The 17391-nt window shown below is 41.8% G+C and overlaps 1 protein-coding gene across 1 annotated transcript in view; it reads right to left on the minus strand.

Annotated features, from left to right (window-relative positions):
- HLCS (holocarboxylase synthetase) overlaps positions 1-17391 on the minus strand; it is a 206696-nt gene that overhangs the window by 96987 nt on the left and 92318 nt on the right. The window lies entirely within an intron of this gene.

Genomic DNA, 17391 nt, shown 5'->3' on the forward strand with positions numbered 1-17391 from the left:
TTGAATTTCCCAGGTTTGGATTTTGTTTTGTTTTTAGAGAAAGATCCTGTCCTTGGTGAAAGTGAGCAGCTGCCTCAGGAGCCAGCTGAGCACTTCCATAAAAAACCTGTTCTTCTTGAAAGGAGCCAATGGTCTCTGAGACCCTCATCTCCAATTAAATCCCAATGGAAATCACTGGAGAGCAAGTTGGTATAGGCAGCTTTGTAGCTTTCCTCCAATTTGTGCATTTCATAATATAATTTATAAAGTAGAAGTTAAATAACTTTCAACTCACAATTTATTTTAAAAATGTGATGGCTCTGATGCCTGGTAAATAATACAAGTTTGAACTTTCACCCTCACAGATTGTCATAATTTCTTTGAAAGAGTTGCTTCACAAACTGAACAAGCAAGCAGTATGTCTCGCAGAAAAGGAGGCTAAGTTGAAGCACATTTTAACATTTTTTCCCTTTCATTTAGCCTTCAACTACCTCAAGGGGGGTTTCAAAGAGGATGGAGCTAGGCTGTTCTCAGTGGTGACAGATGACAGAACAAGGAGCAATGGTCTCAAGTTGCAGTTGGGGAGGTCTAGGTTGGATATTAGGAAAAACTATTTCACTAGTAGGGTGGTGAAGCACTGGAATGGGTTACCTAGGGAAGTGGTGGAATCTCCATCCTTAGAGGTTTTTAAGGCCTGGCTTGACAAAGCCCTGGCTGGGATGATTTAGTTGGGGTTGGTCTTGGTCTTGCTTTGAGCGGGGGGGTTGGACTAGATGACCTCCTGGGGGTCTCTTCCAACCCTAATCTATGATTCCATGATTCTATGATTTGAAACACACATTCTCACATATATAAGAGCAGCAGCAATGGAAAAACCACTATCAAATGTTTCAAGCCACATTTTTCACTATCCAGGATTATGTCTAGTGTTAATGGATGTATTGATACTGTATTGTACATTTTTTTATGCTTCTTCACAGAGAAAAGCTATTACATTATTCTGCAACTTGGCTGACACACTGTTGCTCTGTACAAAACAAATGATGCAGAATTTATTAAACTAAAACTGCCAACAAGAATTTGCTTTAATACCTAGGGGAGAAATACGATCATTTAGGCCAGTAAGAAAAAGATGTGTGCATTGGGTGCTCTACTAATTACAACTGCTTTGGTGGGCAATATCACTGGTGAAACAGATGTTAGGGACCTATTAACCAAAGTTTCTTAAACATCTGCTTACAATTTTAAGGCAATTGTAAATACAGCACAGAAGGTCAATTGGGCCAATTAAGGTCTATGTGCAAATCTACTCCTGCAGGTTTCTTTTTAGCTTATACTGACTTTTTTTTAACACAGGAAATAGAGTTTAATAGCAACTTGTGTCAATTTTGATTGTGATTTCATACAACAACAAACATTGATCATATGCCCTGTGCTTCACCAAATAACCCATTTTCCTTCCTCTTCTTCATCTGTACCTACAGCACACTGTTGAGGTTCTATAAGATGAAGCACAAGGTGGGGGAAGGGGTTATAAATACGATGGTTATACACATAGGTGCTTGATTTTGTTTTTAAAATCAAAACATGTACCTTATTAAAGAATCTGTGCTCACTGTTTGGAGAAAAGATGAACACGACTGTTTAAAAAATCTAGCACTGTGGTACGCACACTGTTCCTAACTGGCTTTAATATCCTTTTAAGTGAAAGTTGATAGCTGGTCATGAGGAAAAAGCTAAATATTCTACAGATCTGGTGATTGGCCATACCCTTGTTTGAGTCTCATCCTGCTTTCTTCAAACTGGCTGCATTCAGGAATTTAACAGAATTTCTACTCAGCTATTGATAAGAGTGTGGAGGAAGAAAAAGTGAACATGCCTTGAGTCATTAAGGGAGTCTTCCATCTGGAAAAGTAGTGGTTGTACGTGGGAGAGACTGGGTGTAAAGCAGGAATCCTCAAGGTTTTAACACAGATATGGCACTTGCTCAAAGAGCATAGAGGGGAACATCGCCATGTACAGTAAATAAAACAATGAAGTTTGTATGTACAATTTAACAGTGAAAATTCCTGGCAAGACTATGATTTGATAAGTACAGTAAATTCAATAGTTAGAGAGACCTGGTGGGTGAGGTTATATCTTTTATTGGACCTACTTCTGTTAGTGAGACAGATGAGCTTTTGAGCTCCACCGAGCTCTTCCTCGGGTCTGGGAAAGGTACTCTGAACCTCACAGCTAAATGCAAGGTGGAACAGATTGTTTAGCATAAGTAGTTGGCATATATTGTAAGGAAGCATTCATGATAGAGTGGCCTGTTAATACATCTTCAGTTACAGAGCAAAAAGAGGGGGTTAGTGAGTTACAGATTGTAGTAATAAGCCATAAATCCAGTGTGTCTATTCAGCCCATGATTTTTACTCTGCTACAAATCACTACAAATCATGGACTGAACAGAGACACTGGATTTATGGTTTATTACAACAATCCGTAACCCACTAACCACTTCTTTTTGTCCTATGACTACAGAGGTGTTAACAGGCCACTCTATCTTGAATGGTCCCTTAGAATATGTGCTAACTATTTACGCTAAACAATCTGTTCCACCTTGCATTTACTGTGATGTTCAGAGTACCTTTACCAGACCTGAGGAAGAGCTGTGTAGCTCGAAAGCTCGTCTCTCTCAGCAACAGAAGTTGGTCCAATAAAAGATATTACCTCACCCATCTTGTCTCTCTAATATCCTGGGACTGACTCAGCTACAACTACACTGCATATAATAGTAAGAGTTGACATTTGAAAATCAGTTAAGTATTATTTATAAAGATCATGAAAAAGCAAAATTTTATGGCAGGTTGGAAGATACATTCTACTCCTGTCTACTATGATTCACTACAGGAAACTGTTCTCAGTGTAATATTGCAGGTGAAGAAAGCCTCTGAATGTTGTGACTTTCACAAGTTTTGCTTGAAATCCAATTAGGAGGCTCTAGCTCAGTCCCTTGCTTCCTGAGCTGGGAGTGCTACAAAGATGGAACTGTCAACCTCTAGGCCAGGGGTTGGCAACCTTTCAGAAGTGGTGTGCCGAGTCTTCATTTATTCACTCTAATTTAAGGTTTCGCGTGCCAGTAATACATTTTAACGTTTTAGAAGGTCTCTTTCTATAAGCCTATAATATATAACTAAACTATTATATGTAAAGTAAAGAACGTTTTTAAAATGTTTAAGAAGCTTAATTTAAAATTAAATTAAAATGCAGAGCCCCCCGGACCGGTGCCCAGGACCTGGGCAGCGTGAGTGCTACTGAAAATCAGCTTGTGTGCCGCCTTTGGCACACGTGCCATAGGTTGCCTACCCCTGCTCTAGGCGGTGTCTTCTGCTACTTAGCTTGCATACAGAGTTCAAAATTATTGATAGAAAAATATTCAATACACTGTAGAGAAAACAGTGTAAGATTTATAAAAGTTCTTTATATTTGCAACCTTGACGCTGTGCTCTCTCACATCTGGGCAAGTAACACGAGTCCTACTTGTCCAAACAACAGCTAAATCCGAAAGCAAACAACAGAGCTTCCAGAAAACATTCATCAATAAAGACTTGTCTTTACTCAGCTTGGTCCATTATCACTTGCTTTAAAAACGTATCACCCCATCCATCTTGACTGTAACTTAGTAGCAAGGATATTTTCAATGTCTTACGATTTTTTTTCTGCAAATCATTTTAACTCTATATAGCATTTATAAGAGTCTGGATTTCTCTATTTCTTGTAAGGGAAGTGGGTGGCTTACTACTACTGTTACAGTTAAGGACATTATCATTCATAGTCTGTAAAACAAATTTGTTTTTAAGAGAAAAAAATACACCAAATGAGATTTAGCTAAGTAGAATATGATTACCTAAACTAGAGTTTGGCTAGGGCAGTTGGGCTAATACTGCTACTCTTACAAAAATGACTGCAGTTAAGTCTCATCCAAAAGAAGGCAAGCTCCACTTGCACAGACCGCTCTACCAACACTCTGGCAGCCTGCCTATATAGAAGACATTTCCCCAAAAATTCTAACAGTTTTTAAAACCATTTGAATCCACGACAGAGCAGGTTTAGGAGGCTGGAACTGTTCTATTGAACTGGTTAGGAAATTTTTTGTGTGGAGTGGGAGGATTATCCCAGATCATGAGGCATCAGTTGAGTACTAGCTCAGAAGAGTACAGCCTACTCAATTAACAATGCCCACTTCAGCAGCATCAAAATATTTTTGATAGGTCTCCCCAAACCAGTGATGATCCTGTGCAGTTTATGAGACTTGAATGGATTATAGTCGTGGTTTTCAACCTGTGGTCTGCACACCCCTAGGGTCCGCAGACTATGCCTAAGATTTCCAAAGGGGCCTTCACCTCCTTTTGAAAATTTTTAGGGGTCCGCAAATGACAAAAAGGTTGAAAACCACTGGATTACAGCAAAACGTGAGGGGACTGCAATTAGTCTGTGGTGACTTACAATATAGTAATTAGAAAGATAAATATCTTCCCTCATTGTATCAGATCTTTATCTGACATTGTTCAAAAGCATAAAATTTTTTTAAAAATCGTATGTTCAAAACCAAACCTCAGGATTCCTAAAACAAAACTGACGGCATGAGAAACACATGGATTTCAAATACAAAAAAGCAAGAGAAGCAGGTAACACTTCTGATGAAAGGACGTGCTCTAGAAAGGGATGGGAGAGGGGAGAAAAGATGAAGTTCTACAGAGACCACTAAATACTTACCTGATCACTGCAAATTACACTGAATACTCCCGCAGAGAAACATTTGTCAGATGTCAGTCAAATATATTTCTCACTTTGAAGGATAATACAGCTACAGAAAGGGTTTGTTTTGAAACAATTTCTATAGCATAAAAAAAAAATAACCTGGCCTAACCTCCTGGCAGGGCTGGATTTACCAAGGAGGAAACAAGAGACAGCAGTGACTACTTATGTGACAAATCCACGTTTACAGGGTTTAGTTACCTATTATCAATCCTGAAATATAAAGTATTAAATACAAATTTGGATATTAAGACACGTCTTTTTGAACAAAAATTATAATAGGTCTTTAAAAGCTAAAATAAAGAAAACTACAATATTTTACCAAGTTGAGCCCACAATTTGCAGCATATACCAACTACACTCTCTCTAACATTAGAATCCAAAGTATGAAAGATTTTACTAGTGTACTGATATCAGTATTATTTTTTGAATATTTTAAATACATTTGTAAAAAGCAATTTACAAAATTAAAGGTCACAATCTGACCCCACTGAAGTTAGTGGGATTTTTTCCTGCATCTCCAAATAGGATTCAATTTGTCCCTAAGAGTATGGGATTTCCCCCCCACACACGCACCTTTACTTAAAAAAGGCCTAGAAGGGCTAAATCTGAAGTACTGTCAAGTTCCATTTTCGGAACTCTAGCTTTTCTGCATTATCTGGGAAAATGGACATCTGCGATAAGAGAAGATATCCTTTGTACTATTGAGCAATCTGTCAGTAAGTATCACTGACAGGTACAACTTCCAAGAAAGACACTACAATAGGAGAAAACTGGAAGTTCAACAGTTTTGTTTCTAAAGGCCTAAAGAACAGGCAGTCTTAGTAAGATAACAAAAGCATTCCCAGGCCACGGTCTTTTTTATTAATTGGAGACGGAATCAGTCTCTCTTCCCAGCATCTCCACTCTGGTCCACCTGTATGTTTTTTTTTGTTGCCTGCTCATTTCAGCATCTCCAAGTGTCTGGATAACATGATTTCCCAGCAGCACAGGTTGTATCTGGTCAAAATAGACAGATTTTAAACCATGGTCCAGCACAGAGGAACTATATACACTTGCTCTGTTTCAAAATTAAAGAACAAGGTGAAATTAATCCTAAAAATCTTTCATTGCATGACTGTGATACCATCATCTGTGTTGCTAAAAAGTTTTGTGCAGTTCCATATGTGACACTTCATGAAAATTCTGAGCTAGTTGGCACTTTTGCTTAACACCAACTTCATTTTAAAATATTGTGTGACTTTAGTGGTAGTGAAAGGCATCAGCTTGAGCCCCCGGTAAATGAAGTCTTGTTTGTTTAGAGCGCAGCAGCAGGGCACACTTCTGGCATATACTGCCATGCCAGTAGGCCTCAAGCCTGATCAGGGTGTAAAAGAGGTACTTCTTTCTTCATGGTCCATGCAGTTTTGCCTCTCTGCTGTATCTGACAATTAGCAAAAAGTGCAGCTGACCATTTGATGTGGGAACTGAAACTGAGACCAATCAAACTCATCTGAGAGTAGGATGATCAAACATTCATTAGACGAGAACTTTTAATCCATAATGAACTGGGCTGGACTCAAATTTAGGATCTATACAGGTGAAAGATTCTGTAGCTCATTATCTAGGCTTTCAGTTATTGGCATGAAAATCAGGGCTCTCAGAACTGTTCTCCAAGGTCAGCTGCTCAAACAGTTCCAGGGTTACAACTACAGTCTCTATGAGTAGGTCTATACTTACCTCCGGGTCCGGCGGTAAGCAATCGATCTTCTGGGATCGATCCCAGAAGTGCTCGCCGTCGACGCCGGTACTCCTGCTCCGCGAGAGGAGTACGCGGAGTCGACGGGGGAGCCTGCCTGCCGCGTCTGGACCCGCGGTAAGTTCTAACTAAGGTACTTCGACTTCAGCTACATTATTCACGTATCTTAGTTCGAAGTGGGGGGTTAGTGTGGACCAGGCCTAAGAGACTTCATTGGGATGGAGCCAGCAGGTTGACACTAAGATCTTCCAAACAACGAACACTATTTCCCAGCAGGAGTCTAGCTTGTTGAAAGTAATGTTCTCCACCTGGTCACATCATTATCATGCAGCTTGCAACGGCTGATCCTCCACCAACTCAATACAACTGAGTCCCCTATGAAGTGGTTGTTCTAATAATACATTTTGTATGCAGAGCTACTGTGTATATACCAAGAACATGAAGCTGTACACATTAGACATTAAAAGCCTTTAGTTAGTTCCACTGCCAAAGAAACTGTCCATGTGGTTCTCTGGGGCAAATGTGCCATTTTTCATCCAGAAATGCCTTTAAACGGTGGCTCACCTATGTGCTGTTAATCCCAGAAAAAGACGGCATGGCTTCGATTTGTCTCCACATTAACACAGCAGCCATTATCACATATTCTAAACTTGGTCATCTATACTAGGAATAACATTGTGGACAGAAAACTTGCACCTATAGTTTAAATGAGCCATCCAGTTGAGTCAGCACATATCTTAACATGATGCAAATGGACTAGTAGTCTTTAGCTATCAATTCACCTAACACAGCAGGGAAGTACTTTTTCCTCTGGAGAATTCTTCTCTCTAGGCCTCCTTCTAAGGACGGCATTCTTCCATAACTCTGTCAGAAGTGCTTGGTAGAAGTTGTATGGCTGTTTTAAACAATGAATGGTAACCCTCACCAGACCATTAGCTATACTCATTCCAACCTGGCCCACCATACACATCTATTTTATGCAGAGGTCTTGTGTGTTGCGATGGCTCCAGGTGGGGCTGAGGCTAGATTTCCCAGAGACACAGTATTTTAGCTCTTCCTAATTATGGCAGTCCTCACTATTTGGGAACATGGAATGAGGAAATTATGCCAAAATGGCAACTATTGGCACCCCCGGAAAGGACTCTGAAGCCCTCTGTTCCAGAGGTGTCCCTAGGACAAGGCTCTGCCAACACAGACACCTAGGGTATTTGGGAGGTTAATTTCCAACCAGCGAGACACCCAGGTGGGAGTTAAATTACCTAAAGCTGAGCCTATGTAAGGTCATCACTTTAAAAGAAGCTCGCAGAATAGCAGAAGACCAGGGAATTGTGCTGACTAAATATCAAAGTAAAGAGCTCTGGGAAAAAGCATAGGAGCTGAATTTACTGCTTGCAAAACTGCACAGAAGGAATGCAGAGAGACATTTTTGCCAAGTTGGCATTATTTGAGTTAAACTAAAATCTTTGTAGTAAAACCCTACCCCAAGATTGGGGGGTGAGGGGATTTGTGTTCACACTTGAGCAGCCAGACAGTTATCCAAATTAGGAACAAACAGGAATCAACTTCCTACTCCCCGCACCACCACTGGATTATGAATTAAATTTAGGGTCATCATGTTCCAGGTCTAGATAAGAAATAACAGCACATTACTTTGGCTATTATAGAGTAAAAATCCACCCAATACCAATTCTTCACCATCCTCTGGAGCACTCTCCCCTTCACGGATCTCCCTTCAAGCTGGTACAGTTTTAGGACCATTAGGAAGCTCAGTCACAAAGAGTATTTTTTCCCTTTGGCACTCAAGTACCATGGTGATGGGTGCAATACAACCACCACCTGAACATAACAAATTTGGTATGGTCATGTCTTGTGTATTCTGTTCAAATGTGCCAGGACATCAACTCTGGTTCCCTTGTTAATAGTATGGGGGAAAAGTGGTAAGTTCATTTCTAACCCTGCAAGAACTGCCTTCACAATCATTAGCATTTTACATTGATTAAGCAGGGGATCATTTTGCTAATTTTATTCAAGTGATGTATCTTATAACTGGAACAAGAAAATCTCCTACGAAGAAAACAACAGGTATGCCAAGAAGCCGATGTTGAAATAATTCAGAAATTAAAAAAAAATCCACAGAATTCTTATTTTCCAGCTCACTGTTAAAATGTCAAATCAAAATGGGTCATAACTTACGAAGTGACAACACACGTTATTTCAGCACTTTCTCAGTGATGTGTGGCCAGTATTTTAAGAAAGTGCTCCCACAAAAATGGTCCTTCTTTAGCCTACGATAAACCTTGTGAACCAGAGCTACATGGGATTGCAGACACACAGGGTGAAGGGCCGGAAATGGGGCACTTTGTCTAAATTGTTTATAATTTGTTCCAGTAAAACACAACATATCAATAGTATATCATAATGTTCAACATCTAGAATTTGAAATAGGGCTCTGGGTGAAATAAGACAAATGCAATAATTGAGGTTCTTCTCCTCTGTTTTTTGTTCTTTTTAGTACTTGTAATTTGGTGCAATTTCATCCATACTAAACACAAATGACAGATCTTTTATAAGCCGTATCTAGAAGGGAGTTGAACTCCATCAGATGCAAGAAATCATCCTACGCCTCCTATCAATTTAACAGCAGAATTTTATCAAGGGGATATTGAGGCACTCTCTCCAGCACAACATTACTGTCTACATCATGAATCTGCTACATACAATTAAAACTTATAGTACATAGGGCTACAGCCAGAAAATTGCTTTTCTCCAGAAATCGGAACAAATACTGTCCATCAATAAAAAGTAATAATCATGTAAGTTCATTATACTGACTCACCCCTATTGTATGGTACTGACCTGATTCCTAGAAGGTATTCACCCTACGTGTGTGTAATAGAACAGTTCAGCCATATAAAGATGCAATACCTATTAAATTGGCCATGTGAGAAAAGGGGCAGCTGTTTTAATGGTTAAGTTTAATAGGACAATAAATTTATGCAGCAGAACTTGGAACTAGGGAGAGGTGATCAAGTTCACCAAGGTTACCTTGTTTAACTTAGCTGCATAGATGGCCAACCCTTTTCAAATGTATTTTACACACACACACGCACACACACACAAACCACAGAAAAAGTATTTTATTGATCATACAAAGGTCTTGATTTTTAATAGCGTGTATGCAAGTGTCAATACAAAATGTGCATGTACAATTATGCACCTAATTTGCATAGGAATTACCAGAATTGTAGACATAATTTGAACTAAACTGGTCGCCCAACTGCTGGATTTATGCAATAAACCTTTCCACTTTTATTGCGCCTAACAATGTTTATAAAGAACTCAAGTTAAGGAATTAAGCACCACAATACTCCTGTATTGTAAGTATAACCCCCAATTTATAGGTATGAAAACAGAAATTTAAATGACTTTCCCCTAGTCACATAAGAACTCTTGGCTCAGAGTGCACCAGAACAAAGATATTCCATCCTTCAGTCTCTCGCTTCAGCTATTCCCCCTCTCCCTCATCTTGGAAATTGCATGCTCAAATTAAGCCTCAATTGCAAATGTAATTTTAATGCTCAGCTGTATATATGCACATTTTAAAATCAGGTCTCAAATATTTTAATGAAATTAATAAATCTGACTGAAACTTACTCTGTAGCAAAGATGTTATTTCATTCAGAAACGAAGTTCTGAAACTAATGGTGAAAAAAGGTATTCAACAAAGACGAAGCTGAACTGTCAAATTCCTGAAGTGGAGAAATTCAAATTACATTTTCACTTTTGATCCATGGCCTGGATCTAGAAAAGTTTGGGCCATATACTCCCCTCAATTCACAGCAGATCTCCCATTGTTAATAATGGGAGGTTTATAAAAAGAATGAAGGTAGAATATGGCCTTTATACAGTAGTTAAATTTAGACCCTAATCCTCCATCAAGATCCACTTGTTAATACTGTACATAGTTTCAGTGGAGTCAATGTGACTCCATATGGGAGTAAGGTGTGAATCCCAAAGCTGTACTGGGGCATCCTCTAAAGTCACTGATCACATTCAGCCCAACTCAGTGGGAAAAAGTTATGCCTAGCAGTATTATGACCATCACAATTTCTGCCCATTACTTGTTAGTTCATTTTCACATATAAATATATGTTGAAATTCAGTAATTACGTTATCTGAGCAAATCAGGGCCTGGATTTCAAAATTTAAGAGTAAGTAGACCAAGGTTAAAGTAAGGGGTACATCAAACTGGGAATTTTTATGTACGTCAACTAGATTCTCCACAGAAAAAATGAGTAGAGGGCCTCGAATATAAATTCAGAGATGTCATACCATTCTTAAGGGACTGCACAGAAGACGACACAGAGGTGATTGATTGAGAAGCTGTCCAACAGGTGGATTAAATTGAGAACACTGGTAGAACAGTGGACAACACAAAGTGTAACTGTGACGCTTTCTCAGGGTGTCCAGGAATGAAAGTCACCTTGTTACCTCCTTGCCGTCAATTTGAGGGAGTCTTTCTTGTGGTAGCTACATGTCAGCTCCCTGACACTACCGGCCCTTCAGCCACTCAAGCATTCTCCTCAGTGCTCTGCGAGCCCCTGCTTTGCCTTCCAGGTTAACATCTGATGTACCCCAATCCCCAACTCCTCAGAAGTGTCCCTCTGTGGTGTCCAGCCCCTGTTGCTGGACACTCACAGTCATTACCAGGTTCACTACTCAAGAGAACAGTACACACACCAGCTTGTCTGATTCAACTGAGTATCAGTTACAGTACAACACAGCATTGTAATCTATTTATAGTAGAAAAACCAAATGTAATTTATTAAAGAACAGAGATTCAAATTTTCAAATGAGTAGTGAGTAAGAATATTGGAAACAGAATGGTTACACATAAAGCACAAATATAGCACATTTATAAGAGCCTAACCATAATTTTACCAGGTTAAAATACTTGTCTAAAGTAATTTCTCACCTAAAGCAATCTTTCCCAGTGTCACCAGTCCACATGGTTGGGATCCAAGGTTCACGTATGCAAAAAGTGCTGTTCCTTTTGCTCCCTCAATAATGTGTCCTTTTGCCTTTCCCTTATAGTCCCCCAAAGTCATTGTTTTTGTGCTCCTAATGTTTATTCTGTAGTACAGTGGTTCTCAAAGCCGGTCCGCCGCTTGTTCAGGGAAAGCCTCTGGCGGGCCGGGCCGGTTTGTTTACCTGCCACAGCCGCAGGTTCGGCCGATCGCGGCTCCCACTGGCTGCGGTTCGCCGCTCCAGGCCAATGGGGGCGGCAGGAAGCAGCGGCCAGTATGTCCCTCGGCCCGTGCCGCTTCCCGCGGCCCCCATTGGTCTGGGGCAGCGAGCCGCAGCCAGCGGGAGCTGCAATCGGCCGAACCTGCGGCTGTGGCAGGTAAACAAACCGGCCCGGCCCGCCAGGGGCTTTCCCTGAATAAGCGGCGGACCGGCTTTGAGAACCACTGCTCTAGTATGTGTTGACTTCATAGATCTGTTCTTTACTAGCATTCAGTTCAAACCAGTGATGGGAGGCCCATTGTGAAACAACACAAAGCTTAATTTATATGTCAATTAGCTACATGGACAAACACTCCCAGACTGAGAGAATATCTGTCTCTGCCAGTGACTCATACCTGAATACAGACTCTCAGGATACATCTTCAGTATATACACAACTTTTTAAATAGCATCAGTACATACATTTTACAATATTAATGACCAACATGACACCAGTGCTCATTTGATACTTTACAACAGGGATTCTCCAACTTCATCGCACCACGACCCCTTTCTGACAACAAAAATTACTACACAACCCGAGGAGGGGGTACTGAAACCTGAGCCCACCTGAGCCCCGCAGCCCAGGATGGGAGGGCCAAAGCACAAGCCCCACAGCCCCATGTGGCAGGGGAAGGGGAGACTGAAGCCCAAGGGCTTCGGCCCAGGGCAGGGGACCTGTAACCTAAGCCCTGCCACCCAGTGCTGAAGCCCTCAGGCTTCGGCCCCAGGTGGTGGGGCTTGGGCTTCAGCTTCGGCCCTGGGCCTCAGCAAGTCTAAGCCAGCCCTGGCGACCACACTAAAACAGGGTCGCAACCCACTTTGGAATCCCGACCTACTGTTTGAGAACCGCTGCTTTACAAGACCCTATCCATTACTCCTGGGGGAATTCTGCACCATTGAGCATGTGAAGAATTCATGTTCCCCACAGACTGGGGTAGGAACTGAATGGGAGTTGGAGTGCAGGGCCACATGGGGATGAGTGAGTTTGGAGAGCAGGGAGGATGGCTGAGTGTGGGTGCAGGGACAATGGGGGTGGGAGGGTACATGGGGTGGTTGAGTGGAGGTGCAGACACACATGGGGACAGTGGAAGGGGGGTGTATGGGGATGGGGGTGCAGGGATAAATAACAATTTTAGTTATAAGCTGGGGACGCATCGGTTGGAAGTAATGGAAGAGGAGAAGGACCTTGGAGTCCTGGTTGATTGCAGGATGACTATGAGTTGGCAATGTGACGTGGCCGTGAAAAAAGCTAATGCGGTCTTGGGATGCATTAGGCGAGGTATTTCTAGTAGGGATAAGGAGGTGCTGGTTCCGTTATACAAGGCACTGATGTGACCTCATTTGGAGTACCGTGTGTAGTTCTGGTCTCCCATATTTAAAAAGGATGAAATCAAACTGGAACGGGTACAGAGAAGGGCCACTAGGATGATCCGAGGAATGGAAAATCTGTCGTATGAAAGGAGACTCGAGGAGCTCGGTTTGTTTACCTTAACCAAAAGAAGGCTGAGGGGGGATATGATTGCTCTCTTTAATTATATCAGAGGGATAACTATCAGAGAGGGAGAGGAATTATTTCAGCTCAGTACTAATGTGGACACTAGAACGAATGGATATAAACTGGCCGTCATGAAGTTTAGGCTTGAAATTAGACGAAGGTTTCTAACCATCAGAGGGGTGAAGTTTTGGAACAGCCTTCCGAGGGAAACAGTGGGGGCGAAAGACCTCTCTGGCTTTAAGATTAAGCTTGATAAGTTTATGGAGGGGATGGTTTGATGGGATACAGTGATTTTAGTCAATAGGTCAATAACAATGGTCAATGATGGGATATTAAAAGTTACTACAGAGAATTTTTCCAGAAGGTCTGGCTAGAGAATCTTGCTCGCATGCTCGGGTTCAGCTGATTGCCATATTTGGGGTCGGGAAGGAATTTTCCTCCAGGGTAGATTGGCAGAGGCCCTGGAGGTTTTTCGCCTTCCTCCGCAGCATGGGGCAGGGGTCGCTTGCTGGAGGATTCATATCTGTATTGTAGTTTAAATGAATTATTACTCAGAGTTCTGTATTAATAGGAATCTATTTGTCAAAAAACATTTCCTGAATCTTTTGTTGTCTGTATTGTTAGACATACTTGTTGACAGGTATTTTGAAATAAATTACCAAAATTATTGAAACTGATGTGATTACATTGTGTTATACTGACAAATATGCAGAATTTTAAAATATTATGCGCAGAATTTTTTATTTATTTATTTTGTAGAATTCCTCCAGGAGTAAGATAAATACGATTATTAGTAATGTATTGGGTGTAGTGAGACTGTCAGGCCTATTAGGAGTTGCTGACAGAGTAGTGAACCCTTTTTGCCAGCTGGCACCGATGGGCCTCTGTATCACAGTAACAAAGGAGGATAAGTAGGGAGTTATATAGAGCTTTGAAAGTAGTGACAAGAGGTTTAAATTTGACTTGATAGGGATGATTAGCCAGTAAAGCTTATTCCTCATCTACTATAGGTCAGATTCTCCAATTATGGCCCACAAGGGAAGAAAGTGGCACACACAAGATGGGGAGGTGGTTTACTATCATGATTTTGACAAGAGATTAGATGATCTGGATCCTTAGCAGTCAAAGAGTGACTCAAGCAAGGAGACACACAAGAGCTTCTTGACGATATCTGCAGCATCAAACCTTATGGTGATATTCTGCAATGCAGCGGGTGTTTTTAAATGTATGTGGGCAGAACTACAATGGACATACTACTAATTCTACAATTCTGACAGATTTTCTGAAACAATAATCCAACTCAAATTACTAATTACAAATAATGCACACTCTACATTATATATACACCTAATAACACAAATATCAGTGTTTCAAAATGTTCCAGATTGAATTAATACAAACAAAAAGCACATTACAATGTAACCAACTCCAGGAAAAACAAATACACTACGTAATACAGTCCATTGCAGAAATCTATGCACATTACTGCATCCACACCAATAGCAGCCTACTTAGGAAAACCACACTGAGGGATCAGATTCCTACCTTTTTTGTAATGAGGTCGGTATGGGCCAGTGCATGAGACGGATACATAGTTAATGTATTTTGAAACCTTAAAACCAGCACGAAGCACCTCAGATTTACTAGAACACATAAAACTGAAAATACACACTAGGCAAATACTTCTGCCTAACAGTTCATTCCCTAAATGACTTTAATATCACACTATGAAAAGAGGCCTTTACAAATATTGCAATATATGACAGACAAAGAAAACAATTGACGTTTCTGGATTTGTTTTTAGATGACAGTGCAGTGCTCAGTCTGTTACTGGGAGCTAACATGATCACCCAAATTTTACTTTCTAAATAGGTACGTGCCTGTCACCTCTACAGATATTCACAAAATGATTTGTGAAATTCGGGGTTCAATTAACTTTATCAAGTACAGTACAATCCCAGTTTACTGAACTCCAGTTAACCACAGTTAGTTTACGTCACCGGATGCTATACTATACTAGAGTGCCAGCTGGCTTCACAACCTAGCCAGCATTAAAGGATATATTCAGCAAAGCTTTTCCGCAAAGCTGGCTGGTGTCTCTTCACTAAACTCCAAGGTTGGTGCCTGAAGCACAGCCTGTCAAAAGCCTTCTCTCTCTTTATCCAAATTGTTGTATACTGTCTGGTTTTAGGTGTCAGGGACCTTCAGATACACAAAGTTGTACTGAACTTCCAATAATATTCTCATAATTTTAATATCTTTAAACCCTGGAAAATAAACTCTTTCTGAACAGATTTAGTCTTCTCGTATATCAAAGTTTATCTATTTTCCACCTACACTTCAACAGCCTGAAATTAGCAAAAGTTTGTTCAGGTGTTTGAAGCATAAATGTTGTCTTCACATTTCTGCGAACAGTGTTTTCTAGGTAACATTTACAGCTGCATACTTACCAGACAGTGCAAAAGCACTCTTGTTTTTAGATTATGTAGAATCTACATTCATAGTTAAATTTTATTTATTTCCATGGTGCTCATCACCATTTGATCCAAGGGCTTAATTTTTTAAGTGATGGACTGAATAAGGTATGCGTTAATAAAATGGAAAACTTTTGCACAAAATTGTAATATTAAGGAATGTTAAATGATAGGCCTCAACCATTAGCCAGTCCCATAACTTGGGCATAGGGAACAGTTAGATAAAAAGGAAAAATTACTTCTCGAAAACCTTACAGAAACCTGGGATTACCACATTTTATGAGCCACGTCTAATTTGTAGGTGGCACATCTGGTATAACAGATACCATATACAAGCAGGGGGATATTTGAAGTAATAAGTGTTTTCCAGTGTTAAAATAAACACCTCAATACTTCAGATTTTGGCTCAGCTATTTCTCCTAAGGGAGGAAGGCAATTAACTACTTTAACAATTTGCCACTTATAAATTATCATTCAATTGACAAAGAATTTTTTTAAATACATAGAATTCTGTTTGAAAGTTTATCATATCTTGTTCATGTTCCCAATATTTCATGGTCTCAAAGAGTAGCACAACAAAACTGGTCAAAAAACCAGTTTTCTGTCTTCAACCCTGTATAGTCACACACCATAATTTATTAAAACTAGAACCTAATACAAATACATTTACATTATTTTTTGCATGATTTTACTGTAGTGAATACTTTGGGCATAATGGCTTATACAGCAGTCATCTCTTTACTCACACGATGGGACGGCGGGGAGGAGGGGTGTCTGCCCAGGCTGCTCCAAGAAGCTCTTCGGTAGTATAGAATAAACCAGAGACTAGATCAGGGATTGGCAACGTTCGGCACGCGGCGTGCCAGGGTAAGCACCCTGGCGGGCCGGGCCAGTTTATTTACCCGCTGATGCGGCAGGTTCGGCCAATCGCGGCTCCCACTGGCCGCAGTTCGCCGTCCCGGGCCAATGGGGGCGGTGGGAAGCCGCGGCCAGCACATCCAGGGCTGGCTCCAGGCACCAGGCACCCAAGCACATACTTGGGGCGCCACCTGGTAAGGGGCGGCGGGGGGAGCGCGGCGCGGCATTCCGCAGGGGGGGCGGGCTCCGGTTGCGCGGTGCTCAGCGAGTGGGCGGCGTGGGCACGGCGCTAGAAGGGGGTTCCGCCACGCGGCGCTCGGTGAGGGTGCAGCGCGGGCGCGGAGGGGGTTCCAGCGGCGCTCAGCACAGGGGGGGGCCCTCCGGCACGCGGTGCTCGGCGGGGGGGGGGGCAGCGCTCGGCGGGGGGTTCCGGCGGCACTCGGCGGGGGGGGCGGCGTGGCGCTCGGCTGGGGGGGGGGGCTTTTTTTTGCTGCTTGGGGCAGCAAAAAAGCTAGAGCCGGCCCTGAGCACATCCCTCGGCCCGCGCCGCTTCCCAGCGCCCCCATTGGACCGGGACGGCGAACCGCGCACAGCGAGTGGGGGCCGCGATCAGCCAAACCTGCCGCGTCAGCAGGTAAATAAACTGGCCCGGCCCGCCAGGGTGCTTTACCTGGCGAGCCGCGTACCGAACGTTGCCGACCCCTGGACTAGATGCTAGCTCCACAGTGAAACATCAAATGCTGGAACCTGCATAT

The sequence above is a fragment of the Malaclemys terrapin genome, chromosome 1 (genome assembly GCF_027887155.1).
Source record: "Malaclemys terrapin pileata isolate rMalTer1 chromosome 1, rMalTer1.hap1, whole genome shotgun sequence".
Lineage (NCBI taxonomy): Eukaryota > Metazoa > Chordata > Testudines > Emydidae > Malaclemys > Malaclemys terrapin.